The following is a 24375-nucleotide window of genomic DNA, read 5'->3' on the forward strand; positions in this document are numbered from 1 at the left end:
CCGTGTCTCTCTGAAAGTGCATTGATGTCTCATGTCCACCCTTCTCTTTGTGTCTCTTGTGTGTCCCGCCGTATCTCCCTCGGTGTCACCTCACCTCCCGTAGGCATCGCCACGTCCACTGTCTCGGTCTTGCACTGGGAGAAGTCGTTTGGGATTCAAGTATCAGCTGCACTCCTCACTGTAACCATTGAACCGGGAGAACATCACCTCTTTGTCTTTAGCTAAACGTGAAGAAGCAGAGAATCCCATTACGAGTGAGGAGACGTCTCTCTCACCTGGAGAGCTTCTTCAGGTCATCCAGTAGAATCCGCACCTGCTCCGTTTTCTTCTTGAATCTCTCATCTGTCACAGCAGCAGCACAATCCCGTTTACTGCGGTCGCACTCGAGTTCATTGAATCAAGCCAGATTATTGGGATCACATGGTGGATATTCAACCTTCCCATGGCAGATGCCATAATCTCTACAGCATAACTAGCTCCCTAATAAACATAACTCATTTTACCCACCCAGGGAGATAGTGGGTCAAGTCGTCCCCCAAAGAAGATTTAACGGTGAATCTTCCGACTGTGAGTGGCGTTCTCTGCCACAGCACCGACTGCCAATTCCCATGCCTAAGGAACCTAGGGTCCCAGCCAGGATCCAGCTACAAGACTCGAGGTGTACAGATCGGGGCCATGAGAGCTCAACACGACAGCCGCTGCTGTAACGCGAACAGGGAGCAGAGTGGCTATGCGGCGCCCCCCACAACCCCACGCGGTACGGGACACGCGCCCCCCCACGTGCTGTGACCACGCCCTCCCCACGGGTCGCGGTGGCGTCACCGCCACGCACCGCGTCGCGCCTGGGATGCGGGAGCTGCAGGAGAGCGGCGCGAGCACAACCCCCCCTGAGCCTGCGAGCAGCGCGCCCCGCACAGAGGGAGAGAACTCCACCCACGGCGGGACGCATGGCGCTGCTCTAGAGGCCCCGCAAGTGACCGGGAGGGTTGTGAGCGCCACACCGAGCCCAGCGTCGAGGGAGCTGTGAGGGGCGCTCAGCGTCTGTCACGCCGCCAGGAAATGCCTGTGGATGGAGACTTGGCGTGCGTGTGGCTCCCACAGTCACATGCATTCTAGTGAGCAGTGGCTCAAACGTGTGCATATTGAGCATACATACATTTAATTTTCAAGTTATGTGAGAATTACAATGTGGTGCTCTAGAGCAGGGATCCCCAACCCCCGGGCCGTGGACCGGTACCGGTCCGTGGCCTGTTAGGAACCGGGCCGCACAGCAGGATGTGAGCAGTGGGCGAGCGAGTGAAGCTTCATCTGTATTTACAGCCGCTCCCCATCGCTTGCATTACCGTCTGAACTCCGCCTCCTGTCAGATCAGCGGCGGCATTAGATTATCATAGGAGCACGAACCCTACTGTAAACTGCGCATACGAGGGATCTAGGTTGTGAGCTCCTTATGAGAAGTCAGAATCCGACACTTATTTTAGTCCGAGCGTGGCCTGCCCATTTTATTTACCACTTCCGTCCGTGCCTCTTTCCCGCACTGCGCACTAATCTGAGTCACAGTTTTGGTAAGCCCACAAGCTAACCCTAGCCAAAATGAGTACAAAGGTTGGGGACCGCTGCTCTAGAGGCCCTGCGAGTGACCGGGAGGGTTTTGAGTGCCACACCGAGCCCAGCGCCAAGGGAGCTGTGAGGGGCGCTCAGCATCTGCCATGCTGCTCGGCAATGCCTGTGGATGGAGACTTGGTGTGCGTGTGGTTATTATTTTTATTCTATTTTTCTACCTACGTGACTTTACCCAAAGAACCAAAGAGTATGTGATTTATATACTTGCTAGCAGAAGTACCCGGCGTTGCCCGGGTGAAAAATATATTTCTTAATAACCTTACATATATACACAGATACTAAGGTATTGTCAAAGCCCACCGGGCTTTGACAATACCTTTCACCACTCACCACTCACAACTCACCACTCATCCTCACCACTCCCACTCACTACTCACCCTCACCATTCACCATCACAACTCACCACTCACCAAACTCCCTCACCAATCTCCCTCACCCTCACCACTCACCCTCACCACTCACCCTCACCACTCACCAATCACCAATCACCACTAACCCTCACCACTCACTCTCACCATTCACCATGACCATTCAGCCTCACCACTCACCACTCACTCTCACCATTCACCCTGACCATTCAGCCTCACCACTCACCCTCACCACTCACCCTCTCCCTCACCACTCACGCTTACCACTCACCCTCACCACCACCACTCACCCTCACCACTCACGCTCACCACTCACTCTCTCCCTCTCCACTCACCCTCACCACTCACCCTCACTACTCACTAATCAGCCTCACCACTCGTCCTCACTACTTACTACTCACCTTCACCACTCACCTTCACCACTGACCCTCACCACTCACCCTCACCACTCATCCCCACCACTCACCCCTAACCACTCACCCTCACTAATCACCATCACCACTTACCCTCACCACTCACCATTCACCACTCACCCTCACCACTCACCCTCACCACTCACCCTCACTACTCACCATCACCACTTACCCTCACCACTCACCCTCACCACTCATCCTCACCACTCACCATCACCATAAACCCTAACCACTCACCCTCACCACTAACCCTCACCACTCACCACTCACCCTCACCACTCATCCTCACCACTCACCATCACCATAAACCCTAACCACTCACCCTCACCACTAACCCTCACCACTCACCCTCACCACTCACCCCTCACCATCACCACTCACCCTCACCACTCACCATCACCACTCACCGTCACGACTCACCATCACCACTCACCCTCACCACTCACCCTCACCACTCACGCTCACCACTCACCCTCACCACTCACCCTCACCACCACCAATCACCCCTCACCACTAACCCTCACCACTCATCCTCACCACTCACCCTCACCACTAACCCTGACCCCTCACCACTGACCACTCACCCTCCCCACTCACCCTTCCTACTCACCACTCAACCTCACCACTAACCCTCACCCCTGACCACTCACCCTCCCCACTCACCACTCACCCTTCCTAATCACCACTCAACCTCACCACTGACCACTCACCACTCACCCTTACCCTCACCACTCACTCTCACCACTCACCCTTACTATTCACCACACACCCTCACCACTCACCCTCAACATCAACACTCACCCTCAACACTCACCCTAACCCCTCTCCCTCACCACTCTCCCTCACCACTCAACGTCACCACTCACCACTCACCCTCACCACTCACCACTCACCATCACCACTAACCCTGACCCCTCACCACTGACCACTCACCACTCACCATCACCACTAACCCTCACCATCACCACTCACCCTTACTACTCACCACTCAACCTCACCACTCTTCGTCATCACTCACCCTCACCACTCACCCCTCACCACTCACCCCTCACCCTCACCACTCACCCTCACCACTCACCCCTCACCATCACCACTCACCCTCACCACTCTCCCTCACCACTCACCACTCACTCTCACCATTCACCCTCACCAGTCAACCTCACCACTCAACCTCACCCTCACTACTCACCATTCATCCTGACCAATCACCACTGACCAATCACCACTCACCACTCTCCACTAACCCTCACCACTCAACCTCACCACTCACCCTCAAAACTAACGAATCTCTCACCACTCACCCTCACCACTCAGCAGAGGTGGGACAAAGTCATTGTTATGCAAGTCCAAGTCGAGTCGCAAGTCGTCAAATTCATGACTCGAGTCTGACTCGAGTCCAAGTCACATGACTCGAGTCCACATCTCATAGGTGGGACAAAGTCATTGTTATGCAAGTCCAAGTCGAGTCGCAAGTCGTCAAATTCATGACTCGAGTCTGACTCGAGTCCAAGTCACATGACTCGAGTCCACACCTCTGCCACTCAGCACTCACCCTCACCACTCACCCTCACCACTCACGCTCACCACTCACCCATCACCACTCACAACTGCCACTCACCCTCACAACAACCACTCACCCTCACCATTCACCACTCACTCTCACCACTCACCCTCACCACTCACCCTGACCACTCACCCTCACCACTAACCCTCACCACTCACCCTTACCACTCACCCTCACCACTAACGCTCACCGTCACCACTCACCCTTACTACTCACCACTCAACCTCTCCACTCTTCGTCACCACTCACCCTCACCACTCACCCCTCACCCTCACCACTCACCCTCACCCTCACCACTCACCCTCACCATCACCACTCACCCTCACCACTCTCCCTCACCACTCACCACTCACTCTCACCATTCACCCTCACCATTCAGCCTCACCACTCACCCTCACCACTCACCATCACAACCACCACTCACCCTCACCACTCACCCTCACCACTCAACCTCACCACTCAACCTCACCCTCACCCCTCACGATTCATCCTGACCAATCACCACTGACCAATCACCACTCACCCCTCACCCTCACCACTCACCCTCACCACTCACCCCTCACCATCACCACTCACCCTCACCACTCTTCCTCACCACTCACCACTCACTCTCACCATTCACCCTCACCATTCAGCCTCACCACTCACCCTCACCACTCACCGTCACAACCACCACTCACCCTCACCACTCAACCTCACCACTCACCCTCAAAACTAACGACTCTCTCACCACTCACCCTCACCACTCAGCACTCACCCTCACCACTCACCCTCACCACTCACCCTCACCACTCACAACTGCCACTCACCCTCACAACAACCACTCACCCTCACCGCTCACCACTCACCCTCACCACTAACCCTCACCCCTCACCATCACCACTCACCCTCACCACTCTCCCTCACCACTCACTCTCACCATTCACCCTCACCATTCAGCCTCACCACTCACCCTCACCACTCACCACTCACCACTCACCGTCACAACCACCACTCACCCTCACCACTCACCCTCACCACTCAACCTCACCACTAAACCTCACCCTCACTACTCACCATTCATCCTGACCAATCACCACTGACCAATCACCACTCACCACTCTCCACTAACCCTCACCACTCAACCTCACCACTCACCCTCAAAACGAACAACTCTCTCACGACTCACCCTCACCACTCAGCACTCATCCTCACCACTCACGCTCACCACTCACCACTCACCCATCACCACTCACAACTGCCACTCACCCTCACAACAACCACTCACCCTCACCGCTCACCACTCACCCTCACCACTCACCCTCACCACTAACCCTGACCCCTCACCACTGACCACTCACCCTCCCCACTCACCCTTCCTACTCACCACTCAACCTCACCACTAACCCTCACCCCTGACCACTCACCCTCCCCACTCACCACTCACCCTTCCTAATCACCACTCAACCTCACCACTGACCACTCACCACTCACCCTTACCCTCACCACTCACTCTCACCACTCACCCTTACTATTCACCACACACCCTCACCACTCACCCTCAACATCAACACTCACCCTCAACACTCACCCTAACCCCTCTCCCTCACCACTCTCCCTCACCACTCAACGTCACCACTCACCACTCACCCTCACCACTCACCACTCACCATCACCACTAACCCTGACCCCTCACCACTGACCACTCACCACTCACCATCACCACTAACCCTCACCATCACCACTCACCCTTACTACTCACCACTCAACCTCACCACTCTTCGTCATCACTCACCCTCACCACTCACCCCTCACCACTCACCCCTCACCCTCACCACTCACCCTCACCACTCACCCCTCACCATCACCACTCACCCTCACCACTCACCCTCACCACTCTCCCTCACCACTCACCACTCACTCTCACCATTCACCCTCACCACTCAACCTCACCACTCAACCTCACCCTCACTACTCACCATTCATCCTGACCAATCACCACTGACCAATCACCACTCACCACTCTCCACTAACCCTCACCACTCAACCTCACCACTCACCCTCAAAACTAACGAATCTCTCACCACTCACCCTCACCACTCAGCACTCACCCTCACCACTCACCCTCACCACTCACGCTCACCACTCACCCATCACCACTCACAACTGCCACTCACCCTCACAACAACCACTCACCCTCACCGCTCACCACTCACTCTCACCACTCACCCTCACCACTCACCCTGACCACTCACCCTCACCACTAACCCTCACCACTCACCCTTACCACTCACCCTCACCACTAACGCTCACCGTCACCACTCACCCTTACTACTCACCACTCAACCTCTCCACTCTTCGTCACCACTCACCCTCACCACTCACCCCTCACCCTCACCACTCACCCTCACCATCACCACTCACCCTCACCACTCTCCCTCACCACTCACCACTCACTCTCACCATTCACCCTCACCATTCAGCCTCACCACTCACCCTCACCACTCACCATCACAACCACCACTCACCCTCACCACTCACCCTCACCACTCAACCTCACCACTCAACCTCACCCTCACCCCTCACGATTCATCCTGACCAATCACCACTGACCAATCACCACTCACCCCTCACCACTCACCCCTCACCCTCACCACTCACCCTCACCACTCACCCCTCACCATCACCACTCACCCTCACCACTCTTCCTCACCACTCACCACTCACTCTCACCATTCACCCTCACCATTCAGCCTCACCACTCACCCTCACCACTCACCGTCACAACCACCACTCACTCTCACCACTCAACCTCACCACTCACCCTCAAAACTAACGACTCTCTCACCACTCACCCTCACCACTCAGCACTCACCCTCACCACTCACCCTCACCACTCACCCTCACCACTCACAACTGCCACTCACCCTCACAACAACCACTCACCCTCACCGCTCACCACTCACCCTCACCACTCACCCTCACCACTCACCCTGACCACTCACCCTCACCACTAACCCTCACCCCTCACCATCACCACTCACCCTCACCACTCTCCCTCACCACTCACTCTCACCATTCACCCTCACCATTCAGCCTCACCACTCACCCTCACCACTCACCCTCACCACTCACCGTCACAACCACCACTCACCCTCACCACTCACCCTCACCACTCAACCTCACCACTAAACCTCACCCTCACTACTCACCATTCATCCTGACCAATCACCACTGACCAATCACCACTCACCACTCTCCACTAACCCTCACCACTCAACCTCACCACTCACCCTCAAAACTAACAACTCTCTCACCACTCACCCTCACCACTCAGCACTCACCCTCACCACCTACCCTCACCACTCACCACTCACTCTCACCATTCACCCTCACCATTCAACCTCACCATTCACCCTCACCATTCAGCCTCACCACTCACCCTCACCACTCACCGTCACAACCACCACTCACCCTCACCACTCACCCTCACCACTCAACCTCACCACTCAACCTCACCCTCACTACTCACGATTCATCCTGACCAATCACCACTGACCAATCACCACTCACCACTCTCCACTAACCCTCACCACTCAACCTCACTACTCACCCTCAAAACTAACGACTCTCTCACCACTCACCCTCACCACTCAGCACTCACCCTCACCACTCACCCTCACCACTCACCCTCACCACTCACGCTCACCACTCACCCATCACCACTCACAACTGCCACTCACCCTCACAACAACCACTCACCCTCACCGCTCACCACTCACTCTCACCACTCACCCTCACCACTCACCCTGACCACTCACCCTCACCACTAACCCTCACCACTCACCCTTACCACTCACCCTCACCACTAACGCTCACCGTCACCACTCACCCTTACTACTCACCACTCAACCTCTCCACTCTTCGTCACCACTCACCCTCACCACTCACCCCTCACCCTCACCACTCACCCTCACCATCACCACTCACCCTCACCACTCTCCCTCACCACTCACCACTCACTCTCACCATTCACCCTCACCATTCAGCCTCACCACTCACCCTCACCACTCACCATCACAACCACCACTCACCATCACCACTCACCCTCACCACTCAACCTCACCACTCAACCTCACCCTCACCCCTCACGATTCATCCTGACCAATCACCACTGACCAATCACCACTCACCCCTCACCACTCACCCCTCACCCTCACCACTCACCCTCACCACTCACCCCTCACCATCACCACTCACCCTCACCACTCTTCCTCACCACTCACCACTCACTCTCACCATTCACCCTCACCATTCAGCCTCACCACTCACCCTCACCACTCACCGTCACAACCACCACTCACCCTCACCACTCAACCTCACCACTCACCCTCAAAACTAACGACTCTCTCACCACTCACCCTCACCACTCAGCACTCACCCTCACCACTCACCCTCACCACTCACCCTCACCACTCACAACTGCCACTCACCCTCACAACAACCACTCACCCTCACCGCTCACCACTCACCCTCACCACTCACCCTCACCACTCACCCTGACCACTCACCCTCACCACTAACCCTCACCCCTCACCATCACCACTCACCACTCACCGTCACAACCACCACTCACCCTCACCACTCACCCTCACCACTCAACCTCACCACTAAACCTCACCCTCACTACTCACCATTCATCCTGACCAATCACCACTGACCAATCACCACTCACCACTCTCCACTAACCCTCACCACTCAACCTCACCACTCACCCTCAAAACTAACAACTCTCTCACGACTCACCCTCACCACTCAGCACTCATCCTCACCACTCACGCTCACCACTCACCACTCACCCATCACCACTCACAACTGCCACTCACCCTCACAACAACCACTCACCCTCACCACTCACCCTCACCACTCACCCTCACCACTAACCCTGACCCCTCACCACTGACCACTCACCCTCCCCACTCACCCTTCCTACTCACCACTCAACCTCACCACTAACCCTCACCCCTGACCACTCACCCTCCCCACTCACCACTCACCCTTCCTAATCACCACTCAACCTCACCACTGACCACTCACCACTCACCCTTACCCTCACCACTCACTCTCACCACTCACCCTTACTATTCACCACACACCCTCACCACTCACCCTCAACATCAACACTCACCCTCAACACTCACCCTAACCCCTCTCCCTCACCACTCTCCCTCACCACTCAACGTCACCACTCACCACTCACCCTCACCACTCACCACTCACCATCACCACTAACCCTGACCCCTCACCACTGACCACTCACCACTCACCATCACCACTAACCCTCACCATCACCACTCACCCTTACTACTCACCACTCAACCTCACCACTTTTCGTCATCACTCACCCTCACCACTCACCCCTCACCACTCACCCTCACCACTCACCCCTCACCATCACCACTCACCCTCACCACTCTCCCTCACCACTCACCACTCACTCTCACCATTCACCCTCACCACTCAACCTCACCACTCAACCTCACCCTCACTACTCACCATTCATCCTGACCAATCACCACTGACCAATCACCACTCACCACTCTCCACTAACCCTCACCACTCAACCTCACCACTCACCCTCAAAACTAACGAATCTCTCACCACTCACCCTCACCACTCAGCACTCACCCTCACCACTCACCCTCACCACTCACGCTCACCACTCACCCATCACCACTCACAACTGCCACTCACCCTCACAACAACCACTCACCCTCACCGCTCACCACTCACTCTCACCACTCACCCTCACCACTCACCCTTACCACTCACCCTCACCACTAACGCTCACCGTCACCACTCACCCTTACTACTCACCACTCAACCTCTCCACTCTTCGTCACCACTCACCCTCACCACTCACCCCTCACCCTCACCACTCACCCTCACCATCACCACTCACCCTCACCACTCTCCCTCACCACTCACCACGCACTCTCACCATTCACCCTCACCATTCAGCCTCACCACTCACCCTCACCACTCACCATCACAACCACCACTCACCCTCACCACTCACTCTCACCACTCAACCTCACCACTCAACCTCACCACTCAACCTCACCCTCACCACTCACCCTCACCACTCTTCCTCACCACTCACCACTCACTCTCACCATTCACCCTCACCATTCAGCCTCACCACTCACCCTCACCACTCACCCTCACCACTCACCGTCACAACCACCACTCACCCTCACCACTCACCCTCACCACTCAACCTCACCACTCAACCTCACCCTCACCCCTCACGATTCATCCTGACCAATCACCACTGACTAATCACCACTCACCACTCTCCACTAACCCTCACCACTCAACCTCACCACTCACCCTCAAAACTAACAACTCTCTCACCACTCACCCTCACCACTCAGCACTCACCCTCACCACCTACCCTCACCACTCACCACTCACTCTCACCATTCACCCTCACCATTCAGCCTCACCATTCACCCTCACCATTCAGCCTCACCACTCACCCTCACCACTCACCATCACAACCACCACTCACCCTCACCACTCACCCTCACCACTCAACCTCACCACTCAACCTCACCCTCACTACTCACGATTCATCCTGACCAATCACCACTGACCAATCACCACTCACCACTCTCCACTAACCCTCACCACTCAACCTCACTACTCACCCTCAAAACTAACGACTCTCTCACCACTCACCCTCACCACTCAGCACTCACCCTCACCACTCACCCTCACCACTCACCCTCACCACTCACGCTCACCACTCACCACTCACCCATCACCACTCACAACTGCCACTCACCCTCACCACAACCACTCACCCTCACCACTAACCCTCACCACTCACCCTCACCACTAACCCTCACCATCACCACTCACCCTTACTACTCACCACTCAACCTCACCACTCACCCTCACCATTCACCCTCAACACTCACCCTAACCCCTCTCCCTCACCACTCTCCCTCACCACTCACCCTCACCACTCACCCCTCACCATCACCACTCACCCTCACCACTCACCACTCACTCTCACCATTCACCCTCACCATTCAGCCTCCCCACTCACCCTCACCACTCACCGTCACAACCACCACTCACCCTCACCACTCACCCTCACCACTCAACCTCACCCTCACTACTCACCATTCATCCTGACCAATCACCACTGACCAATCACCACTCACCACTCTCCACTAACCCTCACCACTCAACCTCACCACTCACCCTCAAAACTAACAACTCTCTCACGACTCACCCTCACCACTCAGCACTCATCCTCACCACTCACGCTCACCACTCACCACTCACCCATCACCACTCACAACTGCCACTCACCCTCACAACAACCACTCACCCTCACCGCTCACCACTCACCCTCACCACTCACCCTCACCACTCACCCTGACCACTCACCCTCACCACTAACCCTCACCACTCACCCTTACCACTTACCCTCACCACGAACCCTCACCATCACCACTCACCCTTACTACTCACCATTCAACCTCACCACTCTTTGTCACCACTCACCCTCACCACTCACCACTCACTCTCACCATTCACCCTCACCATTCAGCCTCACCACTCACCCTCACGACTCACCCTCACCACTCACCACTCACCGTCACAACCACCACTCACCCTCACCACTCACCCTCACCCTCACTACTCACCATTCATCCTGACCAATCACCATGGACCAATCACCACTCACCACTCTCCACTAACCCTCACCACTCAACCTCACCACTCACCCTCAAAACTAACGACTCTCTCACCACTCACCCTCACCACTCAGCACTCACCCTCACCACTCACCCTCACCACTCACCCTCACCCTCACTACTCACCATTCATCCTGACCAATCACCACGGACCAATCACCACTCACCACTCTCCACTAACCCTCACCAATCAACCTCACCACTCACCCTCAAAACTAACGACTCTCTCACCACTCACCCTCACCACTCAGCACTCACCCTCACCACTCACCCTCACCACTCACCCTCACCACTCACGCTCAGCACTCACCACTCACCCATCACCACTCACAACTGCCACTCACCCTCACAACAACCACTCACCCTCACCGCTCACCACTCACCCTCACCACTCACCCTCACCACTCACCCTGACCACTCACCCTCACCACTAACCCTCACCACTCACCCTTACCACTCACCCTCACCACTAACCCTCACCATCACCACTCACCCTTACTACACACCACTCAACCTCACCACTCTTCGTCACCACTCACCCTCACCACTCACTCTCACCATTCACCCTCACCATTCAGCCTCACCACTCACCCTCACGACTCACCCTCACCACTCAACCTCACCCTCACTACTCAACATTCATCCTGACCAATCACCACTGACCAATTACCACTCACCACTCTCCACTAACCCTCACCACTCAACCTCACCACTCACCCTCAAAACTAACGACTCTCTCACCACTCACCCTCACCACTCAGCACTCACCCTCACCACTCACCCTCACCACTCACCCTCACCACTCACGCTCAGCACTCACCACTCACCCATCACCACTCACAACTGCCACTCACCCTCACAACAACCACTCACCCTCACCGCTCACCACTCACCCTCACCACTCACCCTCACCACTCACCCTGACCACTCACCCTCACCACTAACCCTCACCACTAACCCTCACCACTCACCCTTACCACTCACCACTAGCCCTCACCATCACGACTCACCCTTACTACACACCACTCAACCTCACCACTCTTCGTCACCACTCACCCTCACCACTCACTCTCACCATTCACCCTCACCATTCAGCCTCACCACTCACCATCACGACTCACCCTCACCACTCACCACTCACCGTCACAACCACCACTCACCCTCACCACTCACCCTCACCACTCAACCTCACCACTCAACCTCACCCTCACTACTCACCATTCATCCTGACCAATCACCACTGACCAATCACCACTCACCACTCTCCACTAACCCTCACCACTCAACCTCACCACTCACCCTCAAAACTAACGACTCTCTCACCACTCACCGTCACCACTCACCCTCACCACTCACCCTCACCACTCACCCTCACCACTCACCCTCACCACTCACGCTCACCACTCACCACTCACCCATCACCACTCACAACTGCCACTCACCCTCACAACAACCACTCACCCTCACCGCTCACCACTCACCCTCACCACTCACCCTCACCACTCACCCTGACCACTCACCCTCACCACTAACCCTCACCACTCACCCTTACCACTTACCCTCACCACGAACCCTCACCATCACCACTCACCCTTACTACTCACCACTCAACCTCACCACTCTTCGTCACCACTCACCCTCACCACTCACCCCTCACCCTCACAACTCTCCCTCACCACTCACCACTCACTCTCACCACTCACCACTCACTCTCACCATTCACCCTCACCATTCAGCCTCACCACTCACCCTCACGACTCACCCTCACCACTCACCACTCACCGTCACAACCACCACTCACCCTCACCACTCACCACTCAACTTCACCACTCAACCTCACTACTCACCATTCATCCTGACCAATCACCACTGACAAATCACCACTGACCACTCTCCACTAACCCTTACCACTCAACGTCACCACTCACCCTCAACACTCACCCTTAAAACTAACCACTCTCTCACCCTCACCACTCAGCAGTCACCCTCACCACTCACCCTCACCACTCACGCTCACCCCTCACCGCTCACCTATCACCACTCACAACTGCCACTCACCCTCACCACTCACCCTCACAACAAACACTCACCCTCACCGCTCACCACTCACCCTCACCACTCACCCTCACCAATCACACCCTCACCAATCACCACTCACCCTCACTGCTCACCCTCACCACTCACCACTCACGCTCACCCTCACTAATCACCACTCACAACTGCCACTCACCCTCACCACTCACCCTCACCACTCACCCTCACCACTCACCCTCACCACTCACGCTCACCACTCACCACTCACCCATCACCACTCACAACTGCCACTCACCCTCACAACAACCACTCACCCTCACCGCTCACCACTCACCCTCACCACTCACCCTCACCACTCACCCTGACCACTCACCCTCACCACTAACCCTCACCACTCACCCTTACCACTTACCCTCACCACGAACCCTCACCATCACCACTCACCCTTACTACTCCCCACTCAACCTCACCACTCTTCGTCACCACTCACCCTCACCACTCACCCCTCACCCTCACAACTCTCCCTCACCACTCACCACTCACTCTCACCATTCACCCTCACCATTCAGCCTCACCACTCACCCTCACGACTCACCCTCACCACTCACCACTCACCGTCACAACCACCACTCACCCTCACCACTCACCACTCAACTTCACCACTCAACCTCACTACTCACCATTCATCCTGACCAATCACCACTGACAAATCACCACTGACCACTCTCCACTAACCCTTACCACTCAACGTCACCACTCACCCTCACCACTAACCCTCACCACTCACCCTTACCACTCACCCTCACCACTAACCCTCACCATCACCACTCACCCTTACTACACACCACTCAACCTCACCACTCTTCGTCACCACTCACCCTCACCACTCACTCTCACCATTCACCCTCACCATTCAGCCTCACCACTCACCCTCACGACTCACCCTCACCACTCAACCTCACCCTCACTACTCAACATTCATCCTGACCAATCACCACTGACCAATCACCACTCACCACTCTCCACTAACCCTCACCACTCAACCTCACCACTCACCCTCAAAACTAACGACTCTCTCACCACTCACCCTCACCACTCAGCACTCACCCTCACCACTCACCCTCACCACTCACGCTCAGCACTCACCACTCACCCATCACCACTCACAACTGCCACTCACCCTCACAACAACCACTCACCCTCACCGCTCACCACTCACCCTCACTACTCACCCTCACCACTCACCCTGACCACTCACCCTCACCACTAACCCTCACCACTAACCCTCACCACTCACCCTTACCACTCACCCTCACCACTAGCCCTCACCATCACCACTCACCCTTACTACACACCACTCAACCTCACCACTCTTCGTCACCACTCACCCTCACCACTCACTCTCACCATTCACCCTCACCATTCAGCCTCACCACTCACCATCACGACTCACCCTCACCACTCACCACTCACCGTCACAACCACCACTCACCCTCACCACTCACCCTCACCACTCAACCTCACCACTCAACCTCACCCTCACTACTCACCATTCATCCTGACCAATCACCACTGACTAATCACCACTCACCACTCAGCACTCACCCTCACCACTCACCCTCACCACTCACCCTCACCACTCACCCTCACCACTCACGCTCACCACTCACCACTCACCCATCACCACTCACAACTGCCACTCACCCTCACAACAACCACTCACCCTCACCGCTCACCACTCACCCTCACCACTCACCCTCACCACTCACCCTGACCACTCACCCTCACCACTAACCCTCACCACTCACCCTTACCACTTACCCTCACCACGAACCCTCACCATCACCACTCACCCTTACTACTCACCACTCAACCTCACCACTCTTCGTCACCACTCACCCTCACCACTCACCCCTCACCCTCACAACTCTCCCTCACCACTCACCACTCACTCTCACCATTCACCCTCACCATTCAGCCTCACCACTCACCCTCACGACTCACCCTCACCACTCACCACTCACCGTCACAACCACCACTCACCCTCACCACTCACCACTCAACTTCACCACTCAACCTCACTACTCACCATTCATCCTGACCAATCACCACTGACAAATCACCACTGACCACTCTCCACTAACCCTTACCACTCAACGTCACCACTCACCCTCAACACTCACCCTTAAAACTAACCACTCTCTCACCCTCACCACTCAGCAGTCACCCTCACCACTCACCCTCACCACTCACGCTCACCCCTCACCGCTCACCTATCACCACTCACAACTGCCACTCACCCTCACCACTCACCCTCACAACAACCACTCACCCTCACCGCTCACCACTCACCCTCACCACTCACCCTCACCAATCACACCCTCACCAATCACCACTCACCCTCACTGCTCACCCTCACCACTCACCACTCACGCTCACCCTCACTAATCACCACTCACAACTGCCACTCACCCTCACCACTCACCCTCACCACTCACCCTCACCACTCACCCTCACCACTCACGCTCACCACTCACCACTCACCCATCACCACTCACAACTGCCACTCACCCTCACAACAACCACTCACCCTCACCGCTCACCACTCACCCTCACCACTCACCCTCACCACTCACCCTGACCACTCACCCTCACCACTAACCCTCACCACTCACCCTTACCACTTACCCTCACCACGAACCCTCACCATCACCACTCACCCTTACTACTCACCACTCAACCTCACCACTCTTCGTCACCACTCACCCTCGCCACTCACCCCTTACCCTCACAATTCTCCCTCACCACTCACCACTCACTCTCACCATTCACCCTCACCATTCAGCCTCACCACTCACCCTCACGACTCACCCTCACCACTCACCACTCACCGTCACAACCACCACTCACCCTCACCACTCACCACTCAACTTCACCACTCAACCTCACTACTCACCATTCATCCTGACCAATCACCACTGACAAATCACCACTGACCACTCTCCACTAACCCTTACCACTCAACGTCACCACTCACCCTCAACACTCACCCTTAAAACTAACCACTCTCTCACCCTCACCACTCAGCAGTCACCCTCACCACTCACGCTCACCCCTCACCGCTCACCTATCACCACTCACAACTGCCACTCACCCTCACCACTCACCCTCACAACAACCACTCACCCTCACCGCTCACCACTCACCCTCACCACTCACCCTCACCAATCACACCCTCACCACTTACCACTCACCCTCCCACTAACTACTCACCCTCACCATTCACCCTCACCATTCACCCTCACCACTCTCCCTCACCACTCACCCTCACCCTGACCACTCACCACTCATTCTCACCAATCACACCCTCACCAATCACCAATCACCACTCACCCTCACCTTCACCACTCACCCTAACCACTCACCCTCACCACCACCACTCACCCTATTCCCGTTTTAAAAAAAACTTGCTTACGTGTCGCCAAGTATGCTTAACATTTCACTAATTTAGATTTTGACATTACACATACAAAACGTCAGCTTGTACTACTGTCATGATAGCAGGTACCACCACCACAGTGATGGTGAGTGGTGAGGGTGAGTGGTGAGGGTGAGTGAGAGGTGAGGGTGAGTGGTGGTGAGTGGTGGTGAGTGGTGGTGGTGAGGGTGAGTGTTGAGGGAGAGTGGTGGTGGCGAGGGTGAGTGGTGAGGATGAGTGGTGGTGGTGAGGGCGAGGATGATTGGTGAGGGTGCGCGTGAGTGTTGAAGGAGAAGGGTGAGTGGTGAGGGTGAGTGGTGAGGGTGAGTGATGGTGAGTGGTGAGTGAGTGATAGTAAGTGGTGAGTGGTGAGGGTGAGTGAGGGAGAGTGTTGTGGGAGAGTGGTGAGGGTGTATATTTTTTTGCCTATGATGACAGCAGTACATGCTGACGTTTTGTATGTTAAATGTAAAAGCAAAATGTGTTAATGTGTGTCTGCGACACGCAGTTTGTTAAAAAGGGAAAAGGGCGATTCTAAATGAATCGACAACCATCGATTCCTTTGCGCGATTCAGAGAATCGATTCTTGGCGCGTCGGGTTTAAAAGTAATTAGAGTTTTATTTTCATTGGTATGTTATGTTTTAATGTTTTCAGGAGTTTTTAATTATATTTTTGCCCCGGTCAACGCCGGATATTTCCCGTTCGTAGCAGTTTATATCGACTATAACCAACTTATAGTAAACGGGAATCGTCCGATTCTAAAGGAGTCTACAATCTTCGATTCCTTTGCGCGATTCAGAGAATCGATTCTTGGCGCGTCGGGTTTAAAATTAATTACACAGTTGTTTTTTCATTGGTATGTTATGTTTTAAAGTTTTCAGAAGATTTTAAATGTATTTTCCCCCCGGGCAACGCTGGTTATATATAGTTTATGGCACAAAGTCGTCGCCTGACACGGGTGGGGTGTCGAGGCCTAGTACCGTGCAGAGCCTCCGGCCTCGCCTAGATTGCCCACCTGGCTGAGGCTGGGTGCTGTGGCCGTCACCCCCCCCCCCCCCCCCGCGCTACAATAATACTGTCTAATCGCTATAATTTTATTATCTACCGACCCTATGATAGTAATTGCACACATTGGGGTGGGGGGGGAGTGAAGAGGACGTGAAACTTTGATGAATTTACCTCAGCGTCGCGTGTTAATCCGTGTGCATATTTTTAACGGGAATTAAAAATGGCGTCCACCCCGCAGCGAAGGCGTTGCTACTTGTTGCCAGGGGCAACCGCCGTGGTCCGCGCCGTTCGGCAATCTAACCTATATAATTCATTTTTTGTCTGCCTGTCTGTCCGTCCGTCTGTCCGTCTGCGTACGCTCCCTACCGGGGGATTTAGCTCTCGGACCGTGGGGTTCGGTGAGATTAAATTTTGCAGGTGGGCACGCCCCCGGCCCCGCGGTAAACTTAGGCATTTCCGATTTTTCGTCTCTAAACTTTAAATCGGACCGATTATCGATTTAGTGCGATTTCTCTTTATTTATTTATGTAACACTTTATTTATTTAATATTGCCGACCGGCGCAGACCACGGCGGTTGCCCCTGGCAACGGGTAGCAACGCCTTCGCTGCGGGGTGGACGCCATTTTTAATTCTCGTTAAAAATATGCACACGCATTAACACGCGACGCTGAGGTAAATTCATCAAAGTTTCACGTCCTCTTCACTCCCCACCCACCCCAATGTGTGTAATTACTATCATAGGGTCGGTAGATAATAAATTATAGCGATTAGACAGTATTATTGTAGCCCGGGGGGGGGGGGGGGGGGGGGGGGGGTGACGGCCACAGCACCCAGCCTCGGCCGGGTGGGCAATCTAGGCGAGTCCGGAGGCTCTGCACGGTACTAGGCCTCGACACCACATACGTGTCAGGCGAAGACTTTGTGGTATAAACTCGATATACCCAGCGTTGCACGGGGGGAAAATACATTTAAACCCTTCTGAAAACTTTAAAACATTACATACCAATGAAACTACAACTGTGTAATTACTTTTAAACCCGACGCGCCAAGAATCGATTCTCTGAATCGCGCAAAGGAATCGATGCTTGTAGATTCATTTAAAATCGCCCTGTTCCCTTTTTAACAAACTGCGTGTCGCAGACACACATTCACACATTTTGCTGATACATTTAACATACAAAACGTCAGCATGTACTGCTGTCATCATAGGCAAAAAAATATAAACCCTCACCACTCTCCCTCAACACTCTCCCTCACTCACCCTCACCACTCACCACTTACTATCACTCACCACTCACCATCACTCACCCTCACCACTCACCCTCACCACCACTCACCCTCACCTCTCACTCACCCTCACCACTCACCCTCACAACTCACTCACCCTCACCACTCACCCTCACAACTCTGCCTCACCACTCTTCCTCACTCCTCACCACTCACGCTCACCCTCACCACTCACTAATCACCCTCACCACTCACCCTCAGCACTCACCACTCACCCTCACCTTCACCACTCACCCTCACCACTCACCACTCTCACAACTCACCCTCACCCTCACCATTCACCACTCACCCTCACCACTCACCCTCACCACTCACCCTCACCACTCACCATACACCCTCACCACTCACCGCTCTCCCTCACCACTCACCCTCACCGCTCACCACTCACCCTCACCACTCACCATCACTGTGGTGGTGGTACCTGCTATCATGACAGTAGTACAAGCTGACGTTTTGTATGTGTAATGTCAAAATCTAAATTAGTGAAATGTTAAGCATACTTGGCGACACGTAAGCAAGTTTTTTTTAAATCGGGAATAGGGTGAGTGGTGGTGGTGAGGGTGAGTGGTTAGGGTGAGTGGTGAAGGTGAGGGTGAGTGGTGATTGGTGATTGGTGAGGGTGTGATTGGTGAGAATGAGTGGTGAGTGGTCAGGGTGAGGGTGAGTGGTGAGGGAGAGTGGTGAGGGTGAATGGTGAGGGTGAGTAGTGAGTGGGAGGGTGAGTGGTAAGTGGTGAGGGTCAGTGGTGATTGTTGAGGGTGTGATTGGTGAGGATGAGTGGTGAGTAGTGAGGGTGAGTGGTGAGGGTGAGTGTCAGTTGTGAGGGTGAGCAGTGAGGGTGAGTGGTGATTGGTGAGGGTGTGATTGGTGAGGATGAGTGGTGAGTGGTGAGGGTGAGTGTGAGTGGTGAGCGGTGAGGGTGAGTGGTTGTTGTGAGGGTGAGTGGTGAGGGTGAGTGGTGAGGGTGAGTGGCAGTTGTGAGTGGTGATAGGTGAGCGGTGAGGGGTGAGTGGTGAGCGTGAGTGGTGAGGGTGAGTGGTGAGGGTGAGTGGTGAGGGTGAGTGCTGAGTGGTGAGGGTGAGAGAGTGGTTAGTTTTAAGGGTGAGTGTTGAGGGTGAGTGTTGAGGTTGAGTGGTAAGGGTTAGTGGAGAGTGGTGAGTGGTGATTGGTCAGTGGTGATTGGTCAGGATGAATGGTGAGTAGTGAGGGTGAGGTTGAGTGGTGAAGTTGAGTGGTGAGGGTGAGAGGTGAGGGTGAGTGGTGGTTGTGACGGTGAGTGGTGAGTGGTGAGGGTGAGTCGTGAAGGTGAGTGGTGAGGCTGAATGGTGAAGGTGAATGGTGAGAGTGAGTGGTGAGTGGTGAGGGAGAGTGGTGAGGGTGAGGGGTGAGTAGTGAGGGTGAGTGGTGACGAAGAGTGGTGAGGTTGAGTGGTGAGTAGTAAGGGTGAGTGATGATGGTGAGGGTTAGTGGTGAGGGTGAGTGGTAAGGGTGAGTGGTGAGGGTTAGTGGTGAGGGTGAGTGGTCAGGGTGAGTGGTGAGGGTGAGTGGTGAGTGGTGAGCGGTGAGGGTGAGTGGTTGTTGTGAGGGTGAGTGGCAGTTGTGAGTGGTGATGGGTGAGTGGTGAGCGTGAGTGGTGAGGGTGAGTGGTGAGGGTGAGTGGTGAAGGTGAGTGCTGAGTGGTGAGGGTGAGTGGTGACAGAGTCGTTAGTTTTGAGGGTGAGTGGTGAGGTTGAGTGGTGAGGGTTAGTGGAGAGTGGTGAGTGGTGATTGGTCAGTGGTGATTGGTCAGGATGAATGGTGAGTAGTGAGGGTGAGGTTGAGTGGTGAGGTTGAGTGGTGAGGGTGAGTGGTGAGGGTGAGTGGTGAGGGTGAGTGGTGGTTGTGACGGTGAGTGGTGAGTGGTGAGGGTGAGTCGTGAGGGTGAGTGGTGAGGCTGAATGGTGAGGGTGAATGGTGAGAGTGAGTGGTGAGTGGTGAGGGTGAGTGGTGACGAAGAGTGGTGAGGTTGAGTGGTGAGTAGTAAGGGTGAGTGGTGATGGTGAGGGTTAGTGGTGAGGGTGAGTGGTAAGGGTGAGTGGTGAGGGTTAGTGGTGAGGGTGAGTGGTCAGGGTGAGTGGTGAGGGTGAGTGGTGAGGGTGAGTGGTGAGCGGTGAGTGGTTGTTGTGAGGGTGAGTGGCAGTTCTGAGTGGTGATGGGTGAGTGGTGAGCGTGAGTGGTGAGGGTGAGTGGTGAGGGTGAGTGGTGAGGGTGAGTGCTGAGTGGTGAGGGTGAGTGGTGCGAGAGTCTTTAGTTTTGAGGGTGAGTGGTGAGGTGGAGTGGTGAGGGTTAGTGGAGAGTGGTGAGTGGTGATTGGTCAGTGGTGATTGGTCAGGATGAATGGTGGGTAGTGAGGGTGAGGTTGAGTGGTGAGGGTGAGTGGTGAGGGTGAGTGGTGAGGCTGAATGGTGAGGGTGAATGGTGAGAGTGAGTGTTGAGGGTGAGTGGTGACGAAGAGTGGTGAGGTTGAGTGGTGAGTAGTCAGGGTGAGTGGTGATGGTGAGGGTTAGTGGTGAGGGTAAGTGGTAAGGGTGAGTGGTGAGGGTTAGTGGTGAGGGTGAGTGGTCAGGGTGAGTGGTGAGGGTAAGTGGTGAGTGTGAGTGGTGAGCAGTGAGGGTGAGTGGTTGTTGTGAGGGTGAGTGGCAGTTGTGAGTGGTGATGGGTGAGTGGTGAGTGGTGAGCGTGAGTGGTGAGGGTGAGTGGTGAGGGTGAGTGCTGAGTGGTGAGGGTGAGTGGTGAGAGAGTTGTTAGTTTTGAGGGTGAGTGGTGAGGTTGAGTGGTGAGGGTTAGTGGAGAGTGGTGAGTGGTGATTGGTCAGTGGTGATTGGTCAGGATGAATGGTGAGTAGTGAGGGTGAGGTTGAGTGGTGAGGTTGAGTGGTGAGGGTGAGTGGTGAGGGTGAGTGGTGAGGGTGAGTGGTGGTTGTGACGGTGAGTGGTGAGTGGTGAGTGTGAGTCGTGAGGGTGAGTGGTGAGGCTGAATGGTGAGGGTGAATGGTGAGAGTGAGTGGTGAGGGTGAGTGGTGACGAAGAGTGGTGAGGTTGAGTGGTGAGTAGTAAGGGTGAGTGGTGATGGTGAGGGTTAGTGGTGAGGGTGAGTGGTAAGGGTGAGTGGTGAGGGTTAGTGGTGAGGGTGAGTGGTCAGGGTGAGTGGTGAGGGTGAGTGGTGAGGGTGAGTGGTGAGCGGTGAGTGGTTGTTGTGAGGGTGAGTGGCAGTTGTGAGTGGTGATGGGTGAGTGGTGAGTGGTGAGCGTGAGTGGTGAGGGTGAGTGGTGAGGGTGAGTGGTGAGGGTGAGTGCTGAGTGGTGAGGGTGAGTGGTGCGAGAGTCTTTAGTTTTGAGGGTGAGTGGTGAGGTGGAGTGGTGAGGGTTAGTGGAGAGTGGTGAGTGGTGATTGGTCAGTGGTGATTGGTCAGGATGAATGGTGGGTAGTGAGGGTGAGGTTGAGTGGTGAGGGTGAGTGGTGAGGGTGAGTGGTGAGGCTGAATGGTGAGGGTGAATGGTGAGAGTGAGTGTTGAGGGTGAGTGGTGACGAAGAGTGGTGAGGTTGAGTGGTGAGTAGTCAGGGTGAGTGGTGATGGTGAGGGTTAGTGGTGAGGGTAAGTGGTAAGGGTGAGTGGTGAGGGTTAGTGGTGAGGGTGAGTGGCCAGGGTGAGTGGTGAGGGTGAGTGGTGAGTGTGAGTGGTGAGCAGTGAGGGTGAGTGGTTGTTGTGAGGGTGAGTGGCAGTTGTGAGTGGTGATGGGTGAGTGGTGAGTGGTGAGCGTGAGTGGTGAGGGTGAGTGGTGAGGGTGAGTGCTGAGTGGTGAGGGTGAGTGGTGAGAGAGTTGTTAGTTTTGAGGGTGAGTGGTGAAGTTGAGTGGTGAGGGTTAGTGGAGAGTGGTGAGTGGTGATTGGTCAGTGGTGATTGGTCAGGATGAATGGTGAGTAGTGAGGGTGAGGTTGAGTGGTGAGGTTGAGTGGTGAGGGTGAGTGGTGAGGGTGAGTGGTGGTTGTGATGGTGAGTGGTGAGTGGTGAGGGTGAGTGGTGAGGGTGAGTGGTGAGGCTGAATGGTGAGGGTGAATGGTGAGAGTGAGTGGTGAGTGGTGAGGGAGAGTGGTGAGGGTGAGTGGTGATGGTGAGGGATGAGTGGTGAGGGTGAGTGGTGAGGGTGAGTGGTGACAAAGAGTGGTGAGGTTGAGTGGTGAGTAGTATGGGTGAGTGGTGATGGTGAGGGTTAGTGGTGAGGGTGAGTGGTAAGGGTGAGTGGTGAGGGTTAGTGGTGAGGGTGAGTGGTCAGGGTCAGTGGTGAGGGTGAGTGGTGAGGGTGAGTGGTGAGCGGTGAGGGTGAGTGGTTGTTGTGAGGGTGAGTGGCAGTTGTGAGTGGTGATGGGTGAGTGGTGAGTGGTGAGCGTGAGTGGTGAGGGTGAGTGGTGAGGGTGAGTGCTGAGTGGTGAGGGTGAGTAGTGAGAGAGTCGTTAGTTTTGAGGGTGAGTGGTGAAGTTGAGTGGTGAGGGTTAGTTGAGAGTGGTGAGTGGTGATTGGTCAGTGGTGATTGGTCAGGATGAATGGTGAGTAGTGAGGGTGAGGTTGAGTGGTGAGGTTGAGTGGTGAGGGTGAGTGGTGAGGGTGAATGGTGAGAGTGAGTGGTGAGGGAGAGTGGTGAGGGTGAGTGTTGATGGTCAGGGGTGAGTGGTGAGGGTGAGTGGTGAGGGTGAGTGGTGAGTGGTCAGTGGTGAGGGGTCAGGGTTAGTGGTGAGGGTGAGTGGTGATGGTGAGTGGTGAGTGGTGACGGTGAGTGGTGAGGGAGAGTGGTGAGGGAGAGGGGTTAG

The 24375-nt window shown here is 55.0% G+C and overlaps 1 protein-coding gene and 1 long non-coding RNA gene across 3 annotated transcripts in view; both read right to left on the bottom strand.

Moving 5' to 3' along the window:
- LOC144736793 (uncharacterized) overlaps positions 1-24375 on the bottom strand; it is an 870278-nt gene that overhangs the window by 525549 nt on the left and 320354 nt on the right. The window lies entirely within an intron of this gene.
- LOC144736717 (uncharacterized) overlaps positions 1-24375 on the bottom strand; it is a 38950-nt gene that overhangs the window by 2863 nt on the left and 11712 nt on the right. For both annotated transcript variants that reach the window (XR_013588805.1, XR_013588806.1), the window contains exon 3: positions 276-342. This is a non-coding gene — a long non-coding RNA (uncharacterized LOC144736717). The remainder of the gene's footprint in view (positions 1-275; positions 343-24375) is intronic.

The sequence above is a fragment of the Lampetra planeri genome, chromosome 3 (genome assembly GCF_965212315.1).
Source record: "Lampetra planeri chromosome 3, kcLamPlan1.2.h2, whole genome shotgun sequence".
Taxonomy (NCBI): Eukaryota; Metazoa; Chordata; class Hyperoartia; order Petromyzontiformes; family Petromyzontidae; genus Lampetra; species Lampetra planeri.